The following is a 14660-nucleotide window of genomic DNA, read 5'->3' as shown; positions in this document are numbered from 1 at the left end:
TACGAGAAACAGGATGAGATGAAAGGACATCTGCTCGAAGTGGACCTGCTGTCATTGGATCCACGAAACTATGACATAATTCAAGACTTCTTCACCAAATATAATGATTTATTGCTCCAACTCAAGGGTTGTGGAATTGACAGATCCAAGGAGGAGAGTCACCAAGTTCTCTCTATTATGTCAAAGCTCGGACCAGAATACTCCATCTTTGTGTCTACATTTCATTCTGCAAGGCTCATAACAAGTAAATCCTACACTATGCCTTCTCTCAAAGGGTTCATGGAGTCCCTTACTTTTGAGCAAGATAAACTCATTGGCATGGGGAAAATCAAACCTCCAAAAGTGCATGCGCTTGCTGTGCATGTTGGCAGCCACAATAAAAATCACATATCTGATTCAAATTAGAAAAATCGATAGCAAAAAGATAACGGAAAAGCACATTCCCATCCAAAGAAGGAAGGGTACACCAAGCCCTTCAATGACTCCTCCGGCTCCAGAAATGAGAAAGGGAAGAAAGGAGAGAAACGCACCTACTGTAACTGAGGATTCCATCCAGAATCCTCCTACATGAAGAAACAAATTGACCAAATGGCAGAAATCCTTCAGAATCACAACCTTGGGGACCACATCCCTCAAGCTGATAAGAAGAAAACTAAGGATCCACCACATGGGAAAGGTAATAATTTTCATGCTTTAGTTGTAATTAATTCTTCCCCTGATGCCTGGATTATAGATTCTAGTGCATCACATCATATGGCTGATGCAAAGGAAGTCTATTCCTCTTTTGATGCATGCAAAGGACCTACCATCCTCATGGGAGATGACTCACCTATTAAGGTCACTGGAAAAGGTAGAGTGGAACTTTTACACGGAAGCTTTGAAGCTGTGCTTCATGTTCCAAAACTTTTGGTAAACCTGCTTTCAGTTTATCAGATCACTCATTCCGCCACTAGAAAGAGAGTGGAATTCACTCCATATGCACTGAACATATATGACCTACATAGCAACTCCAAAATTGCAACTGGTGAGGTAAACAATGGAACCAGACTGTATACATTTATTGAATCTAAATCCTCCTTATTGCTTACACATGCTGATGATAGTAGTAGGCTTTGGCATGAGAGGTTTGGTCACTTAAATTATAGGTATATGCAGTAGCTAAGCAAGCATGAGATGGTGGAAGGCTTGCCAAATATCAGTTTCTCCAAAGGAGATTATGAATGCTGTGTCCTTGGCAAACATCCTAGAGAAAAGTTTGACACCGGCATGACTCAGAGAGCATCCTATCCTCTAGATCTGATCCATAGTGATCTCATGGGGCCTTATCCTCATCCTTCAATCAACAAAGCAAGGTATGTGCTTACATTTATTCATGATTTCTCACGATATACTTGGGTGTGTCTCCTCAGGGAAAAATTTGAAGTTTTTGCACACTTCGAAGATTTCAAAGCACTAGTTGAGACAGAGTCAGAGAGAAAGATCAAAGTCTTCCATACAAAAAATGGGGGGGAATATGTTAACATAACACTTCAGAACCTTTTCCTTGAGTCTGGAATATAGTTGCAGTACATAGTGCCATACACTCCACAGCAGCACGAAGTTGCTGAGAGAAAGAACAGATCTCTCAAAGAGATGGCTTCCTGCATGTTGCATGCTAAGACACTACCTCATAATCTATGGGTTGAAGCACTTAATTGTGCTAACTACATCCAGAACAGATCTCCTCATAGGTCTGTCAAGGATTAGACCCCCTTTGAGGCTTGGAGTGACACTAAGCCAGAGGTCACCCACTTCCGTGTTTTCGGCTCTCGAGCATGGGCCAAGATCCCCTCTAAAAAGAGGAAAGCTCTTGATCCCTAGAGCATTGAGTGCATCTTTGTTGGATACCCTGATCGAGTGAAGGGATACCAACTCCTCATTTCCTCTACGAACAAGCTCATCATTGAGAGAAGTGTCAAATTTGAGGAAAGTCTCTCGTATGCACCTCAATTGCCACATGCAGACATCTTTTATCTACCTCATGCCTGAGATGATGACTCAGTGCACTCAGATGCAAATACAGAGCATGCAGATGCTGAGGTAGAGCATGCAGATGCAGAGATAAAGTCTTCAGATACAAATCCAATGCATGCCGATCATGATCCACATCCAAGCCCAGATTGGGCTTCCAGTAGTGAATCAACTTCCCCTGTCATAAATCAGAGAACAAGGACCTTACGTGAGATATATGTACAAGACCACCCAGTTGCTAGAAATGGACTTGTGGGGGATAATTGTGATCCGCGGAGGACTAGCTCAGAGTTTATTGAGCCTCCTCTTGCCTTCACTGCCACTGAACCAATGTCATCCTAGCATTGTCATTTGGTTCAGTCTTCTGATCCGCAGTCTTATGCTGAGGCTGTTGGGCATTGCTCTTGGGAGTCCGCCATGGAGGAGGAGTATAAGTCCCTCCTCGAGAACCGAACATGGGATCTGGTCCCCCTTCCTTCAGGAAGGAAACATGTCCGATGCAAATGGGTCTACAGGACCAAGAGTGCTACAGATGGGTAAATCACCAAACAGAAATCCAGGCTACTAGCCAAAGGCTTCCAACAAGTGCATGGCATTGATTATGACAAGACCTTTGCTCCAGTAGCAAATATGGATTCCATATGCCTTGCACTTGCCATTGCGACTACCCAGGGATGGGAAGTACATCAAATGGATATGAAGAATGCCTTTCTTCATGGAGACCTAGCAGAGGAGATCTACATGGAGTAGCCACATGGTTTCATTCAAGATTCATCTTTGGTTTATAGACTAAATAAATTTCTCTATAGCCTTAAGTAGGTCCCGAGAGCTTGCTATGCAAAGACAGATTCTTTTCTCTTATCACAAAAATTTGAAATATGTAAGTCTGATTCGAATGGTTACATGCTCAGGACACATGATTCTCTTCTTATCTTAGTTTTGTATGTGGATGATCTCCTGATCACCTGCAGCTCAGCTTTAGCCATTGTTGTGGTCAAGAGGTCCTGGCATGATAAGTTCTTGATGACAAACATGGGTCCATTATACTTCTTTCTTAGTCTTGAGATCAGCTAGGATGCCACAGGCATCAAACTCTATCAGGCTAAGTATGCACGGGATCTCCTCGAGAGATTTCACATGACTAACTGTAAGCCAGTACCAACTCTTATTCTGTTTGGGGTCCACCTTGAGGATGGATGTGACACTCTATTAGTTGACAGTACTCTCTACTCACAACTAGTGGGGAGCTTATTCCACCTCACCCACTCTAGACCAGATCTCTCATATGCAGTAGGGGCAGTTTCTAGATACATGCAGGAGCCACATTAGCTACACCAGATGTTGTTGGGAAAAGTATCCAATACGGAATGACCCTATCCCACTCTAAGGGTGATAGTACCTCAGCAACAACCGAATGCAAAGCTATTCAATATTACTTCTTTATGAGATGTAAGAGAGGGGAGAAAGAGATGCACTAACCGTTGCCTTCCGCTAATGATTGATCCAATCTTCTCTCTTTGCTGCTTGCTCCCAGCTCCTTGCTCTTTCACTGGCCCAGCTACACCAAGATCCTGCAAAATCACAAGAAAGGGAAACTACAAGAAGCATACATTCATAATTGATTCAAGGATTAGAATAAATCAAATATACAAGTATCAATACGCCATTGAGACACATGCATATAGAAGAACCTCAAATGCTTTATTAATGGAAGAAGTAAAGTTCTGAGAGTGTTACAACCATAAGAGGCCTAATCCAGCAACACCTCCCAGTAGAAAGAAATCTCCTCTTCACCTCCTTCAAGCAAATCACCCAATAGTTCTATACTCAAACCAACAGCACTTCCTTACATTCACAAGATTCCAGCCTCCTTAGACCTCATGAGAGAGCTCTATATATAGGAGTTTTGGAGAAAGGATGAGTCAACTTGAGGCTGGCATGAAGCTGACTAGTGTCCTCTCCCACTTCAGTTCTTGAGTCCACTTGGAGGTTCTTGCTTCCACTTGGAGATCTAGACCCTCTTACTCATCATAAGGCGAATTCCTTGATCCAAGTGTCATTTTGGAAGCTTCCTGGGCATTTGACACCTTGAGGAATGACTGTGCCACTTGGCCAATCTTGCCCAGCGCAGGTAGCCTTCATTGCTTTTGACATTCAGCGCAGGTACAGAGTGGAGCAGTTGACATTCAGCGCAGATGCTCAATGGAGCAGTTGACATGATCCAGAATTAGCTTGTTTTTGAGTGTTTTCAGGTGGAGAACTGATATTTAGTGCTGTGGTTTGCTGACCTTGTTCCTCTAGGGGTAGGAACAACATGTTTAGGGACTTTCGATCCCTCAGATTATTGACATTTCATGCTTCATGCTGTAAGGCACAAAAATGTCTATAACACCAGAATGCTGCCAAGCACATCCTCTTATATGTGTAGGGCACCATCACCTTCGAGATTCATTATGTAGCAGGCACTGCATTGAATCTCCTTGGCTTCACAGATTCTGATTGGGCGAGCAACAACATCGATCGTGAGTCAACCTCTAGATATTCACTGAGTCTAGGGTCCAGCCCTATCAGTTGGTCGAGAAAGAAGCAGGCTGCTATTGCTCTCTCTTCAGCTAAGGCTGACTACAGAGGAGTAGTCAACATCACCATTCAGGCTCTATGGCTACAACACTTCCTCACAGAGTTGGGAATCGAGTTCCACCTGCGCATTGTCATCTGATGTGACAACCAGAGCACTCTCAAATTTTGCAGGGATCCAGTATAGCGATAGTGGACAAAGCACATAGAGATCCATATGCACTACAACAGAGACTTAATACATGATCGGGTCATTGATTTGCAGTTCTATCCTTCAGTAGAATAGACTACAAACATCTTCACCAAGAAATTCACTGAGCAGAAGTTCCGCTCACTGCGTGATCATCTTGGAGTGAAGGACACAGTTGCTTAGCAATTGTCTTTTCTTCATCTTTTCTTTTGATTACATTGTATTTTGAGGGGGGGTTTTCCCACGAGGTTTTCCCTCTTTCCTCAATTTTAGTACAAGTTGCACTGTATTTTGGGTGACCTTTGGCCTTAGTTTCCAGGGCCCATTTTCTATTTTCCCTATAATGGTGTTCAGGGGGGGTGTTGGAGGTACTACACACCTAGGACCTTCATTACTGGCACATGTGGACACTTAGTTAGAGCATGGGACTACATGTAAGATCCTTTCTGGATGATTTACTCCCAGATTTGTTGCTTCTTTAACTTCGCAACTGGCTAGTTCTTTTGCATGATTTACTCCATGATGTGCTTCTCCTTTCAGTCCGCAACATGCTAGTTCTTCTGCATGATTTACTCCCTGATTTGCTCCTCCTTTCACTTCGCAACTGGCTAGTTCTCTCTGGAACTTGTTGTAGGTGTTGAGTCCTCTCATTGATCACCACTATGGTGCATTACCTTGGGATCTTCACCCAGTAATGCTATATCATGAGCATTATAACCTATTTTCTAATGAATCATTATTTTTGTTCTTTTGATTTTCTTTTAGTGTTTTTGCTCTGCAAAGCTGTGTGTTCAACCTTTACTAGCTAGATTCATCTATGCAGGTTTTCTAACACATTTACATGGTATCAAAGCCTGTACCAAGGTTCAATTCCCCGAGTTTGCATTTGACGGGGGGTGTTGGAAGAATCACCCCACCTCTATGGAATCCTTAATTTCCACCCTGGGGATCCTAGTCACTGGTTTGGAACGTTTATCAAGACCTGCTATTTTTTGTGTAATAGAAAACCTCCACATGGTATGAGAGCCCATAGGTTGCTAGATAAAAGGCACACCAGTACTTTATTTTGTAGGTATTATAGCTTGGAGATCGAAGATTGACAGAAAATGGAGTTTCCCAAAGCATCGATCCTAACACCGTACAACTATCACGAATGGTAGGAACAAATGGATTGATACCTTCGTCAGAAAGGGTTGTACAGGATTACCATGGCTATAGAAGAATAACCCACTTCAACCATACAAAAATCCAAGTATCTCAACCGCATGGATGAGGCCCACAAATCCATATGCATGTGCATGTTCCCAGAGTTTCAGTTTCATCTATCTGCCTACAATACTCCAAATGAGATTTGGAAAAAGATTGAAGAACTCTACAAGAAGCAAGATGAGATGAAAGGACATCTGCTGGAAGTGGAGCTGTTGCCATTGGATCCGTGGAACTATGACAAAATTCAAGACTTCTTTACCAAATATAATGATTTATTGCTCCAACTCAAGGGTTGTGGAATTGACAAATCCAAGGAGGAGAGTCACCAAGTTCTCTCTATTATTTCAAATCTTGGACCAGAATACTCTTTCTTTGTGCCTACATTTCATTTAGTAAGGCTCAAAACTGGTAAATCCTACACGATGTCTTCTCTCAAAGATTTCATGGAGTCCCTTACTTTTGAGCAAGATAAACTCATTGGCATGGGGAAAATCAAACCTCCAAAAGCGCATGCGCTTGCTATGCATGATGGCAGCCACATTAAAAATCAGAGATTTGATTCAAATCAGAGAAATCAACACCAAAAAGACAAGGGAAAAGTGCATTCCCATCCAAGGAAGGAAGGGTACACCAAGCCCTTCAATGACTCCTCCGGCTCCAGAAATGAGAAAGGGAAGAAAGGAGAGAAATGCACCTATTGTAACAGAGGATTCCATCTAGAATCCTCCTGCATGAAGAAAAAAATTGACCAAATGGCAGAAATCATTCAGAAGCTCAACCTTGGGGACCACATCCCTCGAGCTGATAAGAATAAAACTCAGGATCCACCACATGGGAAAGGTAATAATTTTCATGCTTTAGTTGCAATTAATTCTTCCCCTGATGCCTGGATTATAGATTATGGTGCATCACATCATATGGCTGTTGCAAAGGAAGTCTATTCCTCTTTCGATGCATGCAAAGGACCTACCATCCGCATGGGAGATGACTCACCTATTAAGGTCACTGGAAAAGGTAGAGTGGAACTTTTACATGGAAGCTTTGAAGATGTGCTTCATGTTCCAAAACTTTTGGTAAACCTGCTTTCAGTTTATCAGATCACTCATTCTGCCACTGGAAAGAGAGTGGAATTCACTCCAAATGCACTGAACATATATGACCTACATAGCAACTCCAAAATTGCAACTGGTGAGGTAAACAATGGAGCCAGACTGTATACATTTTTTGAATTTATTGAATCTAAATCCTCCTTATTTCTTACACATGCTGATGATAGCAGTAGGCTTTGGCATGAGAGGTTTTGTCACTTAAATTACAGGTATATGCAACAGCTAAGCAAGCATGAGATGGTGGAAGGCTTGCCAAATATCAGTTTCTCCAAAGGAGTTTGTGAAGGGTGTTTCCTTGGCAAAAGTCCTAGAGAAAATTTTGACACCGGAAAGACTCACAGAGCATCCTCTCCTCTAGATCTGATCCATAGTGATCTCATGGGGCCTTATCCTCATCCTTCAATAAAAAAATAAAGGTATGTTATTACATTTATTGATGATTTCTCACGATATACTTGGGTGTATCTTCTCAGGGACAAATCTGAAGTTTTTGCGCACTTTGAAGATTTCAAAGCACTAGTTAAGACACAGTCAGAGAGAAAGATCAAAGCCCTCCATATAAACAATTGGGGGGAATATGTTAACATAGCACTTCAAAACCTTTGCGTTGAGTCCGACATATAGTTGCAGTACATAGTTCCATACACTCCACAGTAGAACAGAGTTGCTGAGACAAAGAACCAATCTCTCAAAGAGATGGCTTCCTGCATGTTGCATGCTAAGTCACTGCCACATAAGATATGGGCTGAAGCATTTAATTGTGCTAACTACATCCAGAATAGATCCCCTCATAGGTCTATCAATGATCAGACCCCCTTTGAGGCTTGGAGTGGCAATAAACTAGAGGTCACCCACTTCCATGTTTTCAGCTCCTGAGCATGGGGCAGGATCCCCTCTAAAAAGAGGAAAGCTCTTGATCCACAGAGCATTAAGTGCATCTTTGTTGGATAGCCTGATGGTGTGAAGGGATACCGACTCCTGATTTCCTGTACGGACATGCTCATCATTGAGCAAAGTGTCAAATTTGAGGAAAGTCTCTTTCATGCACCTCAATTACCGCATGCAAACACCTTTTATCTACTTCATGCCTGAGATGATGACTCAGTACACTCAGATGCAGATACAAAGCATGCAGATGCAGAGGTAGAGCATGTAGATGCAGAGACTGAGTCTTTAGATACAAATCCAGTGTATGCATATGATGATCCACATCCAAGCCCAAATCAGGCTTCCAGCAATGAATCAACTTCCCCTGTCATAAATCAGAGAACAAGGAGCTAACATGAGATATATGCACAAGACCACCTAGCTACTAGAAATTGTCTTATGGGGGATAATTCTGATCCGCGAAGGACTAGCTCAAAGTTTATTGAGCCACCTCTTGCCCTCATTCCCACTGAACCAACGCCATCCTAGCATTATCATTTGGTTTAGTCTTTTGATCTGTAGTCTTATGTTGAGGCTGTTGGGCATCCCTCTTGGAAGTCCACCATGGAGGAGGAGTATAACTCCCTCATCGAGAACCAGACCTGGCATCTGGTCCCCCTTCCTTCAGGAAGGAAACATGTCTGATGCAAATGGGTCTACTGGAGCAAGAGTGTTGTAGACGGGCAAATCACCAGATAGAAATCCAGGCTAGTAGTCAAAGGCTTCCAACAAGTGCATGGTATTGATTATGACGAGATCTTTGCTCCAGTAGCAAAGATGGATTCCATACACCTTGCACTTTCCATTATGATTTCCCAGGGATGTGAAGTACGTCAGATGGATATGAAGAATGCCTTTCTTCACAGAGACCTATCAGAGGAGATCTACAATGGAGTAGCCACATGGTTTCATTTAGGATTCATCTTTGGTCTGTAAATTGAAGAAATCTCTCTACATCCTTAAGCATGCCCTGAGAGCTTGGTATGCGAAGATGGATTCTTTTCTCTTATCACAAAACTTCGAAAGATGTAAGTCTTATTCGAATGTTTACATTCTCAGCACACATGATTCTCTGCTTGTCTTGGTTTTGTATGTGGATGATTTCCTGATCACCGGCAGCTCGGCTTTAGCCATTGTTGCAGTCAATAGGGCCTTGCATGATAGGTTCTTGATGATGGACATGGGTCCATTACACTTCTTTCTTGGTCTTGAGATTAGCTAAGATGCCACAGGCATCAAACTCTATCAGGATAAGTATGTAAGGGATTTCCTCAAGAGATTTCACATGACTAACTGCAAGCTAGCACCGACTCCTATTCTGTCTGGGGTCTGCCTTGAGGATGGAGGCGACACTCCATTAGTCGGCAGTACTCTCTATTGACAACTAGTGGGGAGCTTATTGTACCTCACCCACTCCAAACCAGATCTCTCATATGCAGTAGGGGCAGTTTCCAGATACATGCAGTAGCCGCATGAGCTACACTCGAATGCTGCCAAGCACATCCTCCAATATGTGTAGGGCACCATTACCTTCGGGATTCACTATGCAACGGGCACTGCATTGAATCTCCTTAGCTTCATAGGTTCTGATTGGGCGGGTAACAACATTGATCGCAAGTCCACCTTCAGACATTCCCTAAGTCTAGGTCTGGCCCTATCTATTTGTCGAGTAAGAAGCAGGCTGCTATTGCTCTCTCTTTAGTTGAGGCCAAGTACAGAGGAGTAGTCAACATCACCATTCAGGCTCTGTAGCTACAACACTTCCTCACTAAGTTGGGCATCCAATTCCACTAGCCCACTGTCATCTCGTGTGACAACCAGAGCACTCTCAAATTTTGCAAGGATCTATTACAGTGGGAGCGGAAGAAGCACATAGAGATCCATATGCACTACATCAGAGACTTAGTACATGATCGGGTCATTGATTTTCAATTCTTTCCTTTATCAGAACGGACTGCAGACATCTTCACCAAGATATTCACTGAGCATAACTTTCACTCTCTACGTGATCGTCTTATAATGAAGGACATAGTTGCTTAGCAACTGTCTTTTCTTCATATTTTCTTTTGATTACATTGTATTTTTTTTTTGGGGGGGGGGGGTTCTCCCACAAGGGTTTCCCTCTTTCCTCAATTTTAGTACAAGTTGCATTGTATTTTGGGGGACCTTTGGCCTTAGTTTCCAGGGCCCATTTTCTATTTTCCCCGTAGTGGTGTTCAGGGGGGTTGTTGGAGGTACCACACACCTAGGACCTTCATTATTGGCACATGCAGACACTTAGTTAGAGCATGGGACTACATGCAAGATCCTCTCCGCATGATTTACTCCCTGATGTGCTCCTTCTTTAACTCCTTAACTGGCTAGTTCTTCTACATGATTTACGCCAAGATTTGCTCCTCCTTTCACTCCACAATTGGCTAGTTCTTCTGCATGATTTACTCCCTGATTTATTCCTCCTTTCACTTCGCAACTGGCTAGTTCTCTCCGGAACTTGTTGTAGGTGTTGAGTCCTCTCTATAGGAATTTACAGGGTAAGTTCCTCAGACAGAATACCAAAGGACACCACTCACAAACAGATCATAGATCAATACACCAGTATTTTGACGTGGTTAAAACCCTCAAAGAGGGAAACAGTCCACGGCCTGAGCCAACGCAGCCACTTCAGGCAATTTATTAATAAAAGAATGAAAATTTACATATGCTTCTCTCATAGACGGATTACCCTACAAATGAGCCTCCATGCTCTTTAAATAGAGATCATGGACCAATCGAGTGTTAGGCCACGGATCAAGTGTCGGTAATACCGAGGGGAGAATGAACCATCAGATCACTACATATTGTGACCGTTGGATTATAAGTTACAAAATGTACATAGTAAGGAAACACACTTTACCTAACTCTATAACTAACTCTATACTAGACCAAGTTGTACTTAACTATTTCCTATGTGTCGGAATATCCTAACATCCCCCCTTAAGAACAACTTGGGATAGGATTGAAGGATTTACAAATATGACACAATAGGAGAAGGAAGGAGGCACTAGAGCCTATCCCCCTTAGTGACAACTTCCTGAACTCCAACCATAAATCGAAGTTTAGTGAACTTCGCCTCTGTGAGATCCTTTGTAAAGATGTCTGCAACTTGATCATCTGTTGAAAAATATTGCACTTCAAGAACATGGTCGTGAATGAGCTTTCTGATGAAGTGCATGTGCAGTTCAATGTGTTTGCTGCGCTGATGTTGGACTGGATCTTTGCATAGCTGAATGGCACTTTGATTATCACACCAAAGTGTAGTCGAATGTGCCATCTCTCCCTATCTCTTCTACTTTTGAAAATATTTCTTCTTCAGATGACGAAAGCGAGGATGAAAATCCTCCCCCACCTTCTCAGGATCCTCCTTCAGCTCCTCAGCTTCCAAAATGGGTCTGTGCTACTCGAGATGCAGCAGGTGATCTTGCCGGTGATTGACAGATCAACGACGTACACGTTCTCAGTTCGAGAGAGCCTCTTCTTTACTGGCTCAAGCTTCAGTGAATTATGATCCTGACACCTTTGCAGAAGCTTCAGGCCATCCAGATTGGGAAGCAGATATGAATGAAGAATATCATTCATTATTTGCAAATGATACATGGGATCTTGTTCCTCTACCAAAGCGACGAAAACTTGTTAGATGCAAATGGGTTTACATAACCAAATATGGACCATATGAGAAAGTTGATAAACATAAAGCTCGTCTTGTTGCTAAGGGTTTTTCACAAGTTGAAGGCGTTGACTATACTGAAACCTTCTCCCCTGTTGCCAAAATGAACTCTATCCGCCTTGTTCTTTCCCTTGCTGCCTCTTTCAAATGGGAAGTCCATCAGATGGATGTTAAATCCGCCTTCTTGCATGGGGACTTGCATGAAGAAATCTATATGGAACAACCTATTGGCTTTATACAAACAAACTCCAGCCTTGTATGTCAGCTTAAGAAATCCCTTTATGGTCTCAAGTAAGCTCCTCGAGCTTGGTATGCCAAAATTGATCACTGTTATGGTGCATTACCTTGGGATCTTCACCCAATAATGCTATATCATGAGCATTGTAACCTATTTTCTAATGAATCATTCTTTTTGTTCTTTCGATTTTGTTTTAGTGTTTTGGGTCTGCAAAGCTGTGTTTTCAACCTTTACTAGCTAGATTCATCTGTGCAGGTTTTCTAACACATTTACAGAAGTAGAAATCGAAACATCCAAGGTATGACATGGAATCCCAAAAATTGTTTGGAGAAGGGAATGAATGAAAGGAGAAGAACAATAGCCCTCATTGGAAGACAACATATATATATATATATATATATATATATATATATATATATATATATATATATATATATATATATATAGATATATATATATATTACCACAAATCAAGAATTCCATACTCTATCCGCCTTGTTCTTTCCCTTGCTGCCTCTTTCAAATGGGAAGTCCATCAGATGGATGTTAAATCTGCCTTCTTGCATGGGGACTTGCATGAAGAAATCTATATGGAACAACCTATTGGCTTTATACAAACAAACTCCAGCCTTGTATGTCAGCTTAAGAAATCCCTTTATGGTCTCAAGTAAGCTCCTCGAGCTTGGTATGCCAAAATTGATCACTGTTATGGTGCATTACCTTGGGATCTTCACCCAATAATGCTATGTCATGAGCATTGTAACCTATTTTCTAATGAATCATTCTTTTTGTTCTTTCGATTTTGTTTTAGTGTTTTGGGTCTGCAAAGCTGTGTTTTCAACCTTTACTAGCTAGATTCATCTGTGCAGGTTTTCTAACACATTTACAGAAGTAGAAATCGAAACATCCAAGGTATGACTTGGAATCCCAAAAATTGTTTGGAGAAGGGAATGAATGAAAGGAGAAGAACAATAGCCCTCATTGGAAGACAACATATCTATATCTATATATATATATATATATATATATATATATATATATATATATATATATATATATATATATATATATATATATATATATATATATATATTATATATATATATATATATATATATATATATAGATATATATATATATTACCACAAATCAAGAATTCCATACGCGAATGGAGTATAACCTTCAAATCCTGACCCCTAGAATTGCTCGAAAACATCATCCCTCATCCCTGGAAGAGAAGGTTGATACTTCCACATGTACAAAGGAGGAATGGGCATAAATGTTTAGGAGTTCGACTTGGCGACAGGGTAAATATAAACTCAAGATATGATTCTAGTAATAAATCAATTTACAAATGAAGACCCATTCAATGAGATAGCCACACCATACCTATAAACCCTTTGAATGGTAGCCACACCATACCTATAAACTGTTAAACACACATGGACAGTAAGAAATATGAAAGATAAAACATGCAAGTGCCTTTTTTATTAACATGAGATATACATTTATAGTACAACATGTGACTCTTGGGTTTCAGATCCCAAGGTTGCTTGGACTGCTTTGGTCTATTCGGCTTCCACACTAACCCATTTAGGATTAGGTGTCCAACATTCCCCCCCTTAATCCGAAGGGTTTTGTATGAGTCCAAGAAGAGAGCTGTAATACAAAATGTGCAAAAAATGCATGGTAGCACTAGGCTGAATGTGCTCTATGAAATGTTGGTATAGAGGGCGGTGGTTTAAGGATGACCACCAACACTGGAATGCTTAGTGCAGTTCTTGGAACTCTTCCAAAACTGGCAAGAAACTGAAGTTTTCTGCTAGAGGAAGTGATCCTATTGTTTTAAAGAGGGAAACCTTCAACCATAAAAGGGAGGTCTCACCCTGCATAAAAGGTAAAACTTCAACCTGAAAAGGGAAGTCTCAACCTGTGATGGTTTAAGGATGACCAACAACTCTGGAATGCTTAATGCAATTCCTGGAACTCTTCCAAAACTGGCAAGAAGCTGGAGTCTTCTGCTAGAGGAAGTGTTCTCAATTGTGTTCCTGGAATGCTTCCGAATCTAGCAAGAAGCTAAAGTCTTCTGCTAGAGGAAGTGTCCCAGATTGCCAACTGAAGGCATGTTCACGGGCATCTTTGTCTCTGGCTACAACTCTGAAACTGGTGTGGCAGGTTGTGGTGCAGGCTCGCTTGATGTGACTTTGAAGCTTGTAGATGACCATCATTTCCCCCCTTGTCAGATACAAGGTGAGAAGATGGAGAAAAATCAACTGCAAGACTGTTCAATACTCTAGAACAAGTTCTAAGATGCGTTTCGAATATCTTCTTGGTTGTTGATGCCCATTGCCAAGAAGCGATCCATCCAAGATGAATCTTTGTTCTTGCAGGACGTTTATTTCTGAAGCATCTGTGTGAAGAATGACTGGTTTTATGACAATGCTTACATGGATGAAGATCAAAACAGTGATCTTTCAAATGGCCAACTTGGTCACAGTGTTGGCATTTCACGATCTGTTGTTGTTGTTGTTGTGGAAGAGGGGCAGAATCTGGAACAGCTGAAACTGAACTGTCATGAGGAGCAGGTGAATTATCATGAATGAATCCAGCACTCTGAAACTGAATGGGCTTTGAGTAGTCTGGAATATGAAAGGACAAGTCCTTGTCATATCCAAGACGAGTTCTGTGCTTGTTGTG

This window comes from Pinus tabuliformis, chromosome 6 (genome assembly GCF_031772625.1).
Source record: "Pinus tabuliformis cultivar Carrire ecotype Pingquan chromosome 6, CPIR1, whole genome shotgun sequence".
Classification (NCBI taxonomy): domain Eukaryota; kingdom Viridiplantae; phylum Streptophyta; class Pinopsida; order Pinales; family Pinaceae; genus Pinus; species Pinus tabuliformis.
Note: the sequence above shows the minus strand (reverse complement) of the source record.